This window comes from Coenobita brevimanus, chromosome 2 (genome assembly GCF_032717465.1).
Source record: "Coenobita brevimanus isolate Jiangsu-jjx chromosome 2, ASM3271746v2, whole genome shotgun sequence".
Lineage (NCBI taxonomy): Eukaryota > Metazoa > Arthropoda > Malacostraca > Decapoda > Coenobitidae > Coenobita > Coenobita brevimanus.
This window is the reverse complement of record NC_136955.1, coordinates 18374830-18388802: the sequence shown is the minus strand read 5'-3', so window position 1 is coordinate 18388802 and position 13973 is coordinate 18374830. Positions and strand designations below refer to the sequence as shown.

At 43.6% G+C, this 13973-nt stretch overlaps 1 pseudogene; it reads left to right on the top strand.

Annotated features, from left to right (window-relative positions):
• Nucleotides 1-1981: 1981 nt before the first annotated feature.
• The window catches only part of LOC145391710 (SCAN domain-containing protein 3-like), a 29022-nt pseudogene continuing 17030 nt past the window's right edge, over nucleotides 1982-13973 (top strand).

Below are 13973 nucleotides of genomic sequence, written 5' to 3'. Positions count from 1 at the left end.
ATTATAATAAATATACACATACGAATACTTTCAATAAAAAAAAAAGGCAGTGATTTCATCATGGAAACAAACTTTCTGCTTCCATTACTCACGTAAATAGAACCAGAGTGGTGGCGTGAGAGGCACCGCATTTCCTCCTTACTCAGAGTCCACTACATTTTCCACTATAACTATTATTTCCTTGTGATTTGTACTTTTTTATCATAACAAAAATACACACAAGAAAACTTTCAAAAAAAAAATCAGCACTGATTTCATCATTAAACAAACTTTCTACTTCCATTATTCATGTAAAAAGACAGAGGGGTGGCACGAGGCTCGATGCACCTCGTTTCCTCCTCCCTCCTCTCTCTCACCCTCCCACTCCACCTCCTTCCTTTTTCCATGCCCTACCTTCTCTTCCGTCTCCTCATCCGTGCCAATATCCTCCTCTCCAGGATCGTCAGCACCCTTTGAACCATTCCCATCATCAGAAATAGCAAATGAACGTACACGGGGAAACGATGGGTGCACAGTGGGGGAGTCACATCCTCCACCCTTCTCACACAATCATAGGTATCGACACTCATTATGGCAGTCACTTTCTTGAGTGGAAGAGTCACTTTCTCCACTCACAATAGATGTGTTGTTTGTTCTGGGTAAAACATGACAAGTGCACTCTGCCATGTGCACTTCAGAGCTTATGGCATATGTATACTTATAATTCAATTTATCCAGTTCCACTGGCAATCAGAGACCTGATAACTTTAATTCTTTGTGGCTGGAGAGAACTTTTGCCACATTGGCAATGACAGTATTCATACTGCAGATGACGCTCCAATCCACTCACACAAGACTTTACGACAGTAACAGCGATTATAGTTGTCAAGATATTTTTACCGACATAGCCACCTTCGATCCAAACTACCCACGCTTTAGGGTAAAAAGGTTGTGAAGGAATACTTTTCTTGGTGTAAATGGGTGGTACCTGTTAAGTACGTGTAAATTGCAGTGAAATCGACTAGAAGTAGCTAACAGCTACACCATTCCTGAGTGGTGCTCCTACCACTCATGAGGTGGAAAGTGTTTAATGTATGGCGTACAGTATCAGTTGTTTGAGTTTATGTTGGTATTATGCTCATGAATGTTTAATATTTGACCTCTTCATTATTAGTTTTCTAAAAATAACTGTTTCAATGAGTGACTCTGAAACTGAGTAGTAAAGTCTACCTTCAGAGGGGTGACGAAATACCGAATCGGCGGTCATTTACTGAATCAACACTGAATTTTCACTTCTTCAGCTTGATAAGTGTTATAGATTTTATCACCATATGAGGTTTCACACACATCTAATTATCTGAAATCCAGTAAGATTAATGAGGGAATAGTGATGGAGTGCTGAAAGCATGTAGATAACCAGGTTGAAGCATGTAAGTGTCGAACCATGCGAAGATAATTAGTGAGAAAAATGAGGCTGTAGAGAAATATTGCTACCGCTTGAGCCTCAGGTTAGTGTACAGGAAGCATACAAAAAGAATGGACAGAGTATGGTGAATCATGATGGCTCCCAAACATCTATAGGTAGCATTACAGGGTTGAACAAACAGAAGGTAGAGTTTTAAGTCCTGGGATTTAATAATGATGCCCCAAGTTTTTATGGGCCCCAAACCAGTGAAATGCATGTAGCTATAATGGGAGTCCAATTAAAAAGAAACCTTAGGAATTTGATGGCTTGGGAAGCTTATTGTGTGCAGTTTGAGTTGCTTCTGCAGATCAAAAGAATTGGGATGATAGGCAGAAGGCAGTGCAGCTTGCTACAAGCCTCAAGGATGCTGCAATGGGGGATTCTTGGCCAAATGTTAATGGTGCCTCATCTGTGCTGCTGGAGCACAGATGAGGGGCCACGTACACAGACTGAGGTTTACTGGAACAAGATTCCCAGAGCCGTGTATGGAGGCTCAAGGCGAATCCCTCATGGCAACTTGCTCATGACCTGGTGACTATGGAATACAAGACAGCATACCGTGGGATTGATGCTCTTGATAGTGCAGAACTGAAAGTGATAGTGAAGTAGAGTTACAACCCAGAAGCATGCAAGAGCCATTTGCCAGGGCTCAAGAATTTGAGTCCTACGTCAGGTCCAGAACGTCCACTTTTCAGGCAGAGTCATATGTTGCAGGTTTCCAAGGCAAGAAAGGGGCAGGTACATGACGTGGAAAAATTTGGAAGGAAGTTGCTGGTACTGTGAAAAGCCAGAATAGAGAAAAGAGGACTGCAGCAAGTAGAAGAGGGAACAGGAGGTGATCGGAAGAGGTTGCTGGTTCTGCAGGAAGCTTCGGGACACAAGAAGGATGGATTGTTATGGAAATAGGAAGAAAAAGCAAGAACAGTGCAGTGCAAAGGTAATCTTCAACTGTGGCAAAAGTGTATTGGACATCTAGTGAGGTGGGACACTTCAAGTTCTAAGTGTTCGTAGAAGAAAAAGGGAGGATAAAAAGAAGGCTGTAGGAAGGACCAGAAAGAAGCAGAAAACTAGTGAAGGCTGGTTTTAAGGGTCAACCACCAGATCAGCATTCCCAAGTAGCCCCACCATCGAGAAACTGCAAGAGAACTGCTATCAACAGTGTATGATTAGACGGAAGAATATTGAGCAGAAAGAAGTATTCCTGGTAATTGATTCAGTCTCAGAGCAGACTTTTGTGAGGCCTGATGTGTTAGCATCATCTGTATCTGTCTGAGTCATCCAGAACAATTGTCTCTAGCATAACTGGGCACTGCACAGAACCGAGGGGACCCCTGGATGTCCGGGCTGATGTGGCAGCGAAAGGGCCAAGAGGCTACGCCTACTCAGTCTATGTAGCTGAGAGGGAGGATCCTTGCCTCTCTTGGCCCTGGACTATCAGATGTCCATGGGATTTGGAGCTGGACTTCTGCTCAGTGAAGCTGAAGGTTCGAGGAGAGTCGGTTCCTGTCATAGCTGTGAGATGTACCAATTCTGGTGGTGAAGTGAAGGTGTTCTGCACTACAGCTATACTCCCAAAATCAGAACTGTTGCTCCAGTGCAAGGTCAGTGACTCTTTTGACACTTGTCCAGGGGTAGTGGAGCCTGATGTACTGGTTCAAGGCAAAGGCCAGAGTGATGGTGCAAAAGAGAACATTGGTGGAGAACAAGATGCAGGTAAAGTTCTGGTTGTGGTGGCCAGTTTCTCCCATGAGGCCACAGAAGATCAACGAGGGAGAAATTGTGGGACTGTGCCAGGCGGTGCGGACCCTGAGTGGCATCAGAGGAAGGCCTGTAAAGGAATGTAGTCAAGAGGAGGTGGATATCTGCCCAAGACCACTTACAAGACCTATTTTCAAGGAGTTGTCAATGCTTGGACTGGCTCACAAGTGCTGAAGTTGAGACAGCTCCTAATGAATGCCAATGTCTATTCCACTGGAGATCAATACCTGGGGTGCTCTGATCGGGTGAAGCATTGTATATACACCTGGGGATCACTGCTCTCCAAAGTCAAGGAGTGATAGAAACGTCCAGCGAGTCCTTGGGCATCAGCATTGGTTCTGGTAAGGAAGAAGGATGGCTCAGTAAGTTGCTGTGTAGATTATCGGAGGCCTGAATGATGTGACAGAGAGAAGGATTCATGCTGCTTTGCCAAGAACTGATGACTCCCTGGATGCTTTGTCAGGTACCTGAGAATGGTTCTCCACTCTAGACAAGAAGGCAGGATATCATCAGGTTTAGGTTGCAGGGAAGGGACAAGGAGAAAACAATCCTGGTCATATGGGCGGGATTTATGGCTTTTTTAAAGTGATGCCATTTGACCCATGCAATGCCCCAGCTACTTCTTGGAGCATCTAGCGTGGATCGTGACCTTACCTGAAGGCCTGCACTGGCAGACAGCTCTCATCTGTCTGGACGATGGAGATTGTGTTTGGACAGACTTTCGACAAGGAAACTGAAGAGGTTGACAGAGGTGTTCAACAGGATCTGAGCTTGATGCACCTCAAGCTTTGAACCTCAAGAAGTGCTACCTGTTTCAGAAAGAAGTGAACTGCTTGGACACATTGCAGTGTGAGGGCGGCATCTGTACTGACCCAGAGAAGGTGGCAGCTGTGGAAAACTGGCCAATTCCCACTCTGTGTGAAAGAGTTACTTGGAGTTTCCTGGGCTTCTTGTGCACCTACTATCAGCGTTTTGTCAAGGACTTTGCAGTGATAGCTGCACCTCAGCACAAGATTGTTGGGGAAGAGGCAGAAGTTTATATGGACTGCAATGACTCAGAAGGCCTTCGATGATCTCAAGCATGCATTGGCAAGCCCTCCAGTATTGCTGTTACCCAGATTCAGGAGTCAGCCATTCATTCCTGGACTGTGATGCTAGTGATCATGGTATTGTGGTGGAGTCCTGTCGCAGAAGAAGGATGACAAGGAGTATGTGGTGCTTTATTACAAGCAAAGAAGCTCAACCCACCAGAGGCAGAACAGCTCAGTGACTCATAAGGAGCTCTTGGCAGTGATGAAGAGCCTTGATTTCTTCCATCCCTATTTGTATTGGTCCTACTTCATCATCAGGACTGGACCATACAGCACTTAAGTGGCTAGAAGACGCTAAAGAATACAGAGAAACAACTTCTGGCACTCTGGCTCAGGAAGCTAGATCACCAACTATGAGGTGCAGTACCATCCTGGGTGGGTACATGGTAATGCTGACAGCCTGAGTTGTCAGCGCTGAAGACCCAGAGTGCCGGCAGTGCTAGTAAAAATGATCATTGTAAGAAATGCAGCTGTACCTGCAGTGACAGGGCCAGGATCAGATGAAGAAAACCTGAAGAGGATGAAGATGGAGAGGATGCTGATTTACAACCAGTGCTGAGAGTCGCCTCACCTCGGGAAGGTACAGTGCGACCATATTGGGAAGAAGTTTCCAAGGTTAAGCCCTGCGACCAGGAACTTTACTGTAGTCAGTGGGACCTTCAGCTTGTTTAAACAAAGAATGCGTGGAGTGTCAGTAGAGGACACTGGATGGCCTCCAGTAAGTATTGGTAAGTGGTGGTTCCAAAGAAAATGAGGTCTGGGGTCTTGGGATGAGTCTCATAACCAGATCACTAGTGGGCCCCAGGGAGTAGAAGAAAACTCTAAGCCGGCTGTGACCAGAGAGGTTCTACTAGATTGGCATGCGTCAGGATGTTGAAGAGGTGGTGTTGGGCATGTGATGTGTGTTGTGCTAAGAAGGGACCCAAGAAACGTGGTTGCGACCCTCTTCAGCTGTACCAAGTGCGTGCACTGATGGAAGGAGTTCACGGTGGACATTGCTATGAAGCCTTTGCTACTCACTGGAAAGAGGACACCTGAGTACAAATGTGTTGCCATGGACTGTTGCACAAAGTGTCCAGAAACCACTTCGCCATCCCTGATCAAGAGAGCTGCAGCTATTGCTCAGGTGTTGGTTGACCAAGTTTTTCCGTTGTTTTGGAATGCCACAAGAGCTACATTCAGGCAAGAGGTCAGAAACTTCAAAGATCTGCTGTGTTGTGTATGAGTGCTGCAGAAGTTACTGTGGCAATCCAAGAAGACCAGGATGACCCCACTAAAGGTCACAGATCAGATGGGATGGGAATGGAGAAAATTCAACAGGACCTTGGGACAAAAATTGTGCCAAGTACTGCATAGAGGAACAAATGCGGAGATGGGACCAGAAATTACCTGTGTTGATGGTGGCAGTTAATGGTCTGCAAATCTCCTTGAGCTCTACTGGCTACACTCCTGCAGAACTGATGTTGGGCCACGAGTCACGCTTACCCATTGACTTGTTACATGAGGAAGAACACCCTGGTGAAGAGCTGCCTAGAGACACCTCCAGATATGTGAAACATCTTCAGGAAAGGCTGGCTGAGGTACAGCACGAGTACAAGGAGCCCTTAAGTTTTCAGGTGATGAAGTGCAAGTATGATGCCAAAGCAAGTGAGGTGAGCTTCAAGGATGATGACCAAGTTTGGTTACACAATCCTTAGCGAAAGAAGGGACAGTCACCGAAGCTGCAGAGTCCGTGGGACGGGCCTTACACTGTGTTCGACAGCCTGTCAGACATAATGTACTGGATATGGGAGGCAGGAAATCTCTACCAAAGGTGGTACACGTGAATCATCTGTGGCAGTACCATGGACCAGGACAATACAGCTGCAACGTCTCCATGGAATCGTGCTCACCCATAGTCGAGGATGTTGAGGAGGACCAAGGGGCTAAAGTGCAAGAGGATGATGATAGTTTCCCAAGAGCAGAAGTACATCAGGAAGAAGACCTAGACATTCCAGGAGGAGTGCACTGTGTGGAAGAGGGGGGGAGGTCGTCGGAAGCAGCACAGAAGAAGGCCAGAGAAGCTGAAGGATTATTTTGTGTATAATTAAATGTTTAGTTTGGATAAAGGATTATTTTTGTATACACTGTGTAGTTTTTTCTGGACGACAAAGGACTATGGAGGGGGTAGTGTTGAGAAGTGGGATTTGGTAGTTAAGTAGTCCGAAAGTTTCTCAATGTTTCCTGTAGTTCTGGTACAAGTCAGCGTTGCCAATTAGCCTGCTATTGTGACCGTACCAGTTGATATTTTGTAAGTTGTACGCTAAGGTTTCCGCCCTTTTTCTCAAAAATGTTTTATTGATGTGATTGTTAAATTATGGAATTTAAATTTCTATGCTAAATAATTTAGAGTGTTATGTAGTGTATGAAAACTCTGGTATGTTTTGGATGACTCCAAGCTGGTAACTGTTGTAGCCATTGTTCTCTCGGGAATACACTAGAACTGTGAAGTGTAGAACACTCTAGAATACAGGAAACATATATAAAGATGTGGAAGAGGCTAGAGTAGTCTCAGTCAGTTTTCATTTCAGTTTGAGTGTAGTGCAGTGTTAGAGCAGTGAAGCTTGTATATCATTGGTACTTGTGAAAACAGTGTTGTTGACAAGCATTAAGTGTAACTGCAGTTAGTGAAGATTATCTCCAGTACTTGTGAAAACAGTGAAGTGAAGCTGGTAAGCATTAAGTGTAAGTATCTGGAAAATAAAGACTGAACTTAAGAAGCCAGTGTCTATTTTCGCCTCAGCTGATCTTGTGTGCTGTACACCGAAAGGCTGACGTTGCCCAGCTTACTGGGCAACGTCCTTCCTATACTGTACTACTGTTGTTGGAGCCTGTGGCAGTATGGGACGGGGACTTAACACTATCATGAACCTGATACTCCCAAAACATTCGTGGGCTCCCTCACCAGACAGAGTATGAGGATCTGTGAATTAATTAAAAGGAATACACCGATGGCTTTATGCGAAAAATAGGTGATCTGCCACAGGGAAATGATCAAGTGCTATGTCTACACTGATGAATTCTTTGAGAATGACGATAGGTGAGAGACCAGCATTATCTTATTGGACAATAGAAAGGTGATGCTCATAGCAACTTCAGTCTAAATGCTAGAAACTTGTAGTTCATTCTTATAGTCATACACAACCTCTCTAGGAATGATGCTTACTTATTCATGAAGGAATTTGGACAGCTGGAAGGGCAGTAAAAAGCCATACCGACGGTGGATGAGGCCTACTTTAGCTTCAACCAAAAGACTGCTGGGGGTAAGGATTTAAGATTCATTGATAGAGGTTCATGTCATCCCTTGCAAAGCTGATCTCCAACCTCAAAGGTAAAGATCTTAAGACACTGAGAAAATTCTTTAAAAAAGAAGAGTTCAATCTCTTGGAACAAAAGGGTGTATACCCATGTGGCTGAATGGGTGATGGAAGTTTCCTCATGAGCACCTACCTCTGAAAAATCAAAATAAATACCAGTCTCAACAGTGAAAATAACCCCGAGGGAGACTACAAGCAGGCTCAGCGGTTGTGGAGAAAACATTCTAGTGAAAGTTGTTCAAAGACTATCATATGTTGTACTCTATAACAGATACTCCATTACTCGCTGATGTGTTTGAGAACTGCAGAGATACTTGCATGAAGACGTACGAGCTGGATCCTGTGCACTACTTTATTTTACCTGGGTTTTCGTGGAATGCCCTGCCCATACACACACGAATTGAACTAGACTTGATCAAGATTGGCATGCTACTGTTGCTGGAGAAAGGGATTCAAGGAGGCATTAATACCATTATCCACAGATATGCTAAGGATAATCATCCAGCTATGGATGAATACGATTCAACAAAACCTAATAGCTTCATTGCCTACTATGATGAAAGTAATCTCTATGGCTGGCAATATCTTAATTTCCTTACCACAGGCAACTTCTAGTGGGTGGAAGAGATAGACAATAAAAGCATATACCCGTGACTCGAAAAATGATTACATCCTAGAGGCTGACCTACAGTATCCCCAGAACCTACACGGTCACCATAATGACTATCCCCTAGCAGCAGTGAAGATCGGGGTGGATGAAGTTATTAAGCTCGTTCCATATCTATGTGACAAGAAGTATGTTCTTCATTATTGCTCTTTGAGGCAATGCTTGAAGTTAGGACTTGTACTTAAGGAATATAGCAAATTTAGAGTTCGATCAGAGTCCCTGGATGAAGTCCTAGACTGAGTCTTTCTATCTATTATCCAATCCTACATTGCCCCATGAGGAGCGTAGGAGCCCGGGGCTAGGCAGTTGGCCCCGACATTTAAGATGAGAGTGACCAGCCTTACTCATCCCTGAGTGGCATTACATGAGCAATCAACCCCAACCATCCCTTGAATATAAATCTTCACCGGCTCAATCCGATTGGAGCGCATAATTATCCACTAAACCACCAGGTGCCAAAATTTGGTTATATGGTTACCACCCAGCGTAGTAAATGGTTTCCTGGTGTACAGGAAACCATTTGGCTTGTCGCTCAGTGCAGAGTCACCCACAGGCAGAAGGAAGGGGATAGAATGAAGGAAGGAAAGACAGAAGAGGGAGTCAAATACACAAAAGTGAAATGAGGCTACGAATGGGTCCGAAAATGACTTTTTACAAACTCTTAAAGAACTCGGTCTTTGGTAAGAACATGGAGAATGCGAGGGGCTGGGTAGATGTAGAGTTGGTGATAAGCCCGGAAGGAGCAAAAAATCTCGTTAGCAAATATTCACAGAGAACTTGACAGCCATCCATATGACCCATATGAACAAGATGAAGCTGATGTTCAGTAAACCAATTTATGTAGGCACGTCCGTCTTGGAGCTGAGCAAGACCTTAATGTATGATTTCTACCATGGGCACACAAAAATATGGCTAGGGTGAAATAGCACAGCTCTCAGTCACTGATACGGGTTTCTTATGTTACCACGTACAAACGGGTGACCTGTACAAGGCCATGGAAAAGCAATTAGCCTCTCTGTCACGTCCAACAACCCCACAGAACACAACTTCTCGAACGTGAATTAGGCGTTGGGGAAAAATGGAAGGTAAGACGGCTGGGAAACCATTTAGAATTCATTGATTTTTAAGAGTGAAGCTGTATGCCTTTCAGAATTTGGGGGTGAGGAGGAAGTGAAGAAGGCAAAAGGAGTGAGAAGGCAAGTTAATAAGGCAGTATTTGACCATATTGGACAGCAAGAATGCTCTCCTTGAGGATGGGATGCTCAACCGCTTGATGACCAAAACCCAGAATAAAAGTCACGGAATCTATATAACTCAGATTAATAGGCTGAAGTGGCACTATGCTGGAAAGATAATAAGCGACACATTTTGAATGACAATATCAAGACACTCAGTCACTATAATCTAAAATCTGAATAAGTAACTCTGTTTTAAGATAACTAACTCCTCAATGAAAAGTGCATGCATTAGGTTAAGGTCACTGAACTTCAGTTAAAGTATTAAGCTATGGCTTTCATCTTTGTAATAATTGAGAGTCGAATCCGAGTGTATCGTACCAACCACCAAATACTCGTTACTTTAAGTCCGACCTGTTTCGATTCGTACACTCCGATGGTTGTGGGGAAAAAAATGGAGATATGAATTCTCGAGCTACACCTTGCTTGTTCATGTCGCCCCGCTAGGTGATGGGAAAGTGCTATCTCTCCTAGCAAGGCAGTTACCCGGGTGGGGCGCCAACTCTCGACACTTCAGTCTTGAGTTAGGCGCATTACCACTGAGCCACCCTGCCCCTAAGATGGTTTTGGAAGACATGAGAGTGCACTTCGCAACTTAGATATTGTACCACTCAGTTCCGAACATCGATAATTCCAACAAGTAATGGCTCTAATAATACTGTGATGAAGAGTTTATCATCACCTTTCCAAGTGGGACTTAAGAAATTCAAGTTATAATGACACAGTACAAAAACAACTCTCATTAAACGGTCATGATGAATTTGACATCACCGTGAATATTAATACCCTCAAATGTGTGATTCACATTAGAAAGCCCAACGTCAGAATATTCTTTCACCATCCCCGCTCACTATGACAACCTCTTGGACTTGGGGGTTATGTTCTCAACAGCGTTGGTGGGCTTGAGGGAGAGAACTTGGTGGACATCTTACCTGTAAACTCCGTCCTAATCATCTGTGATATTGAGGGATCTTATATGAATGGATCGCTATATCATGTTCTTAACAGCTTCTTGCCCGATATCCCTCCTGGCCATGAAATAAATGAAAAACCAGTCTCCACGATTTACCTGCCTATTCCACTTCCTATGTTTAACTTCATTCATGTATACTTAGTGGATCAGAATGGCAAACTTCTCAGTCTTCGAAGTGAAAATATTACTCTTCGACATTTCCCCCTTAAATATGTGGAGTATCTCAACTGGTGTCAAGGTCTGGAAGTGGACGACTCAGTCAATAATTCAAAAACCAAGAATATGAACCCTGCACGGGCGTTGATTTGAATAAGTCAGATGGCATTCACGTTGTTATCCAAAACCATGACCTTTATCTTCTCCCATCAGAGAGTTACCTCTATACTGAAGGTAAGTTAATGAAAGAAGATGGAACGCAAACTGGTATTAATGATGGTGAAATCTCCCTCACCAATAACGGTCTTATGTACATCTTTAGCCGGACCGAGTACAAATTAGAACGAAACCATTCAAGGCTATTCCTGTCCTGGATAATAAGCCACGTTGATGTCACTCATAACTTATCCACAGGAGTACGCCAAGGGAATCATTTCTAAACAGTATACTGGCACGATTAGAGGGTTTGACAGATGGCAAAAACAGAGGGTTTACAGAGCCATACAACTATCTGATAAAGCATGTCTATCAAAAAAGGGGAATTTCAGTTGTCATTCCCCATATTCACCTTTTCTGGTTCTGTGAAAACTATAAGATGTTGTGTGGGGTCAAACACCATTTAACGCTACGAAGAGAGTGCGGCCATCACGATGCCTTAGTCAAAGCTGGTGTTCTGGACAGCAGCAAATATCAAGTTCCTACTGGAAAATCACTCTATCGAAAAGGAGTTAGCGAATTCCAGAAGTACAGTCAACAAATAAGAATGTGAGTCAGCTGAGACATCGTAAATAAAGGCGTAATAGGTGTTCGTTTCCACAGCAGATGATGTGAAAGCATTGAGGTCAGTGCTGGACAAAAAGTTTAACTGGAGGTTAAATATCAGAGTTGGAGCCGAAAAATCGAGTTATGTCATTCTAGGATTTCAAACGAATAAGAAGGATGATCAGAAGCAATAATATGCTACATTCAATCACTGTAATATCACCTATGCCAGTGCTTACCTGAATAGTGAGGGGTACCCTGAAATGGATCCAAACCTCAATTTCGAACAGAATATCACCACTAGGGCATACAAAACGCTAATCGATTACTTTAACCACGTTATCCACAAAGAGGGCTGTCCCATCATGCTAGCTGAATAAAAGAAATTATATCTGCTTTTAGTGTTTCATGTTAGTAGGCAGTCAGAGTAGCTTAACAATGTCGTCACCTACATTATGATGAAAGGAAACTCAAAAACAATATTGCAGCACAAACGAGGACTTACGTTGTCATCCTCTCACATCCTGTAGTTAAATCAGAACCGAATGGCGAAAAAAATAACATCATCCAATTACACACGATCCACCACCGTCCATCAACGATCAGTAGCATAATGCCACAAACCCTCCTCACCTAACTACCTGGGCTTAGGCTCACACCCTTTACAGAATATCATCTAATAACTTACCACAGCTCTCTCCATGACGGTGTCACACAATACCTTCCTTCAAAAATCGCCTGATCACTAAAACACCCTCACTCCCATCTTTGCCTGAGCAGCACCCAGAATCACCAGATCATCCCACCCGCTCACAGCAGCACGTAAAATTGTTATCCCGACGAATGGAGGGGTGGGCCTGTTGGAGTAGTAGAGAAAGCGAGGTGATCAGCACGCCCTCGACCGAAGTAAGGAGGTGGGCTAAGTAGTATATGAAATGAGGGGATGAGCAGTAGTACGTTAGAGCATATACCGTAGATGTGCCGAATGTGCCATTCGCAGTTATAGTCTGAACTGATAACTCTTGTCGATCGCTTATTACACCAGAGCTTATGACGATTATTGTCTGAAAAAAAAAAGAAAACATTTAATTCACAAGTAAACAACATTTCTGTCACTTGAAAACAACCTCCAGAACTCCCGAGGTCCCCACACAGGACAGTATCTGACATCTCAGCCACCGCCTAAAATCCCTCACCCATCGCTGGAAACTGTCGTCGTCCTGAGCGCCCAAGTGCGGGTGGGCTCAGACCACGGCCCAGTAAATCACGTTAGCCGATACGCAGGTCCCTAGGGACAAAGAGGAAGTCATGACGTCACGCTTGCCACTCGCTTGGCTGAGTGTATCCCGCTCTCAGTTTTATCCAGGCATAGAACTATGTGGCTACTCTGTAATTTTTCGTTTGTCTTACGTTCATGTAATTCAAAAAAACACAAGTACCAAGTAATTGTTCTCCATGTGGTTGATTTAATACCAAGCCCAAGACAAAAGGCAGAGAAATTCAGTACAATATTTTAGTTTTCCAAGAGAAAAAAAACATACAGAGAGAAGTGGTAAACGTTTGTCGTCGTGCAGAAAGTGAATGTAAACAAGTAACTCTTATGCTGTATACACTTCACTGAATATTATAAGAATATGCCATGAAATATCAATTACTTGGTACTGAAAGGCCGATAAGTCAAGGAACACTGAAGAAGGAAGGTGTCTCATCTCCATTTTTGCCAGATGGTTAGTTTCACTGGTATACAACTATTCTACAGTATTTAATGATTTCGTCTATGTGTAGTGGTAGAGAGGTGTGTGTATGTGAGAGCAGAGCAATATGTAGTGAGGCAGAGCTGTGTGTGTGTGAGGGTGCAGCATTATTTGTGAAGGTACAGCAGTAGAAGTGCGTGTGTATGTGAGGGTAGAGCAATATGTAGTGAGACAGAACTGTGTGTGAGGGAGCAATTTTATTTTTGAAGATACAACAACAGAGGTGTGTATACTGTATGTGAGGGTAGAGCAATATGTAGTGAGGCAGAGCTATGTGCGTGGGGATGAAGCATTGTTTTGAAGGTACAGAAATGAACGTGTGTGTATGTTTAGATCAATATGTAATGCGGCAGAGCTGTGTGCGTGAGAAGGTGTCACATTATTTATAAAGGTACAGCATTATGTATCAGGGTATGGCACTACTGTATTTGTGAAGGTACAGCAATAGAGGTGTGTACTGTAATTTGAGTGTACAGAAATGTGTTGTGAAGTAGAGTTGTGTGAATGAGGCTGCAACATTAAGTGTGAAGGTACAGCATTATGTGTGCAGAAATTGCATTATTTGTGCGGGCACAGAATTATTCGTGAAGGTACAGCAATCTGTGTGTTGGTATAGCATTATTTGTGCGATACGGTATGATCTGGTTGATATAAAATGATACTGACTGAGGAAATCACTATTTACCGTACGGAAAGGGATAAACATGCTTTGTAAGTTGTGTACGAGTAATGTTTCATTAGTCAATGTTTCAGTGACCAGGGTACCACAGGAGTTGA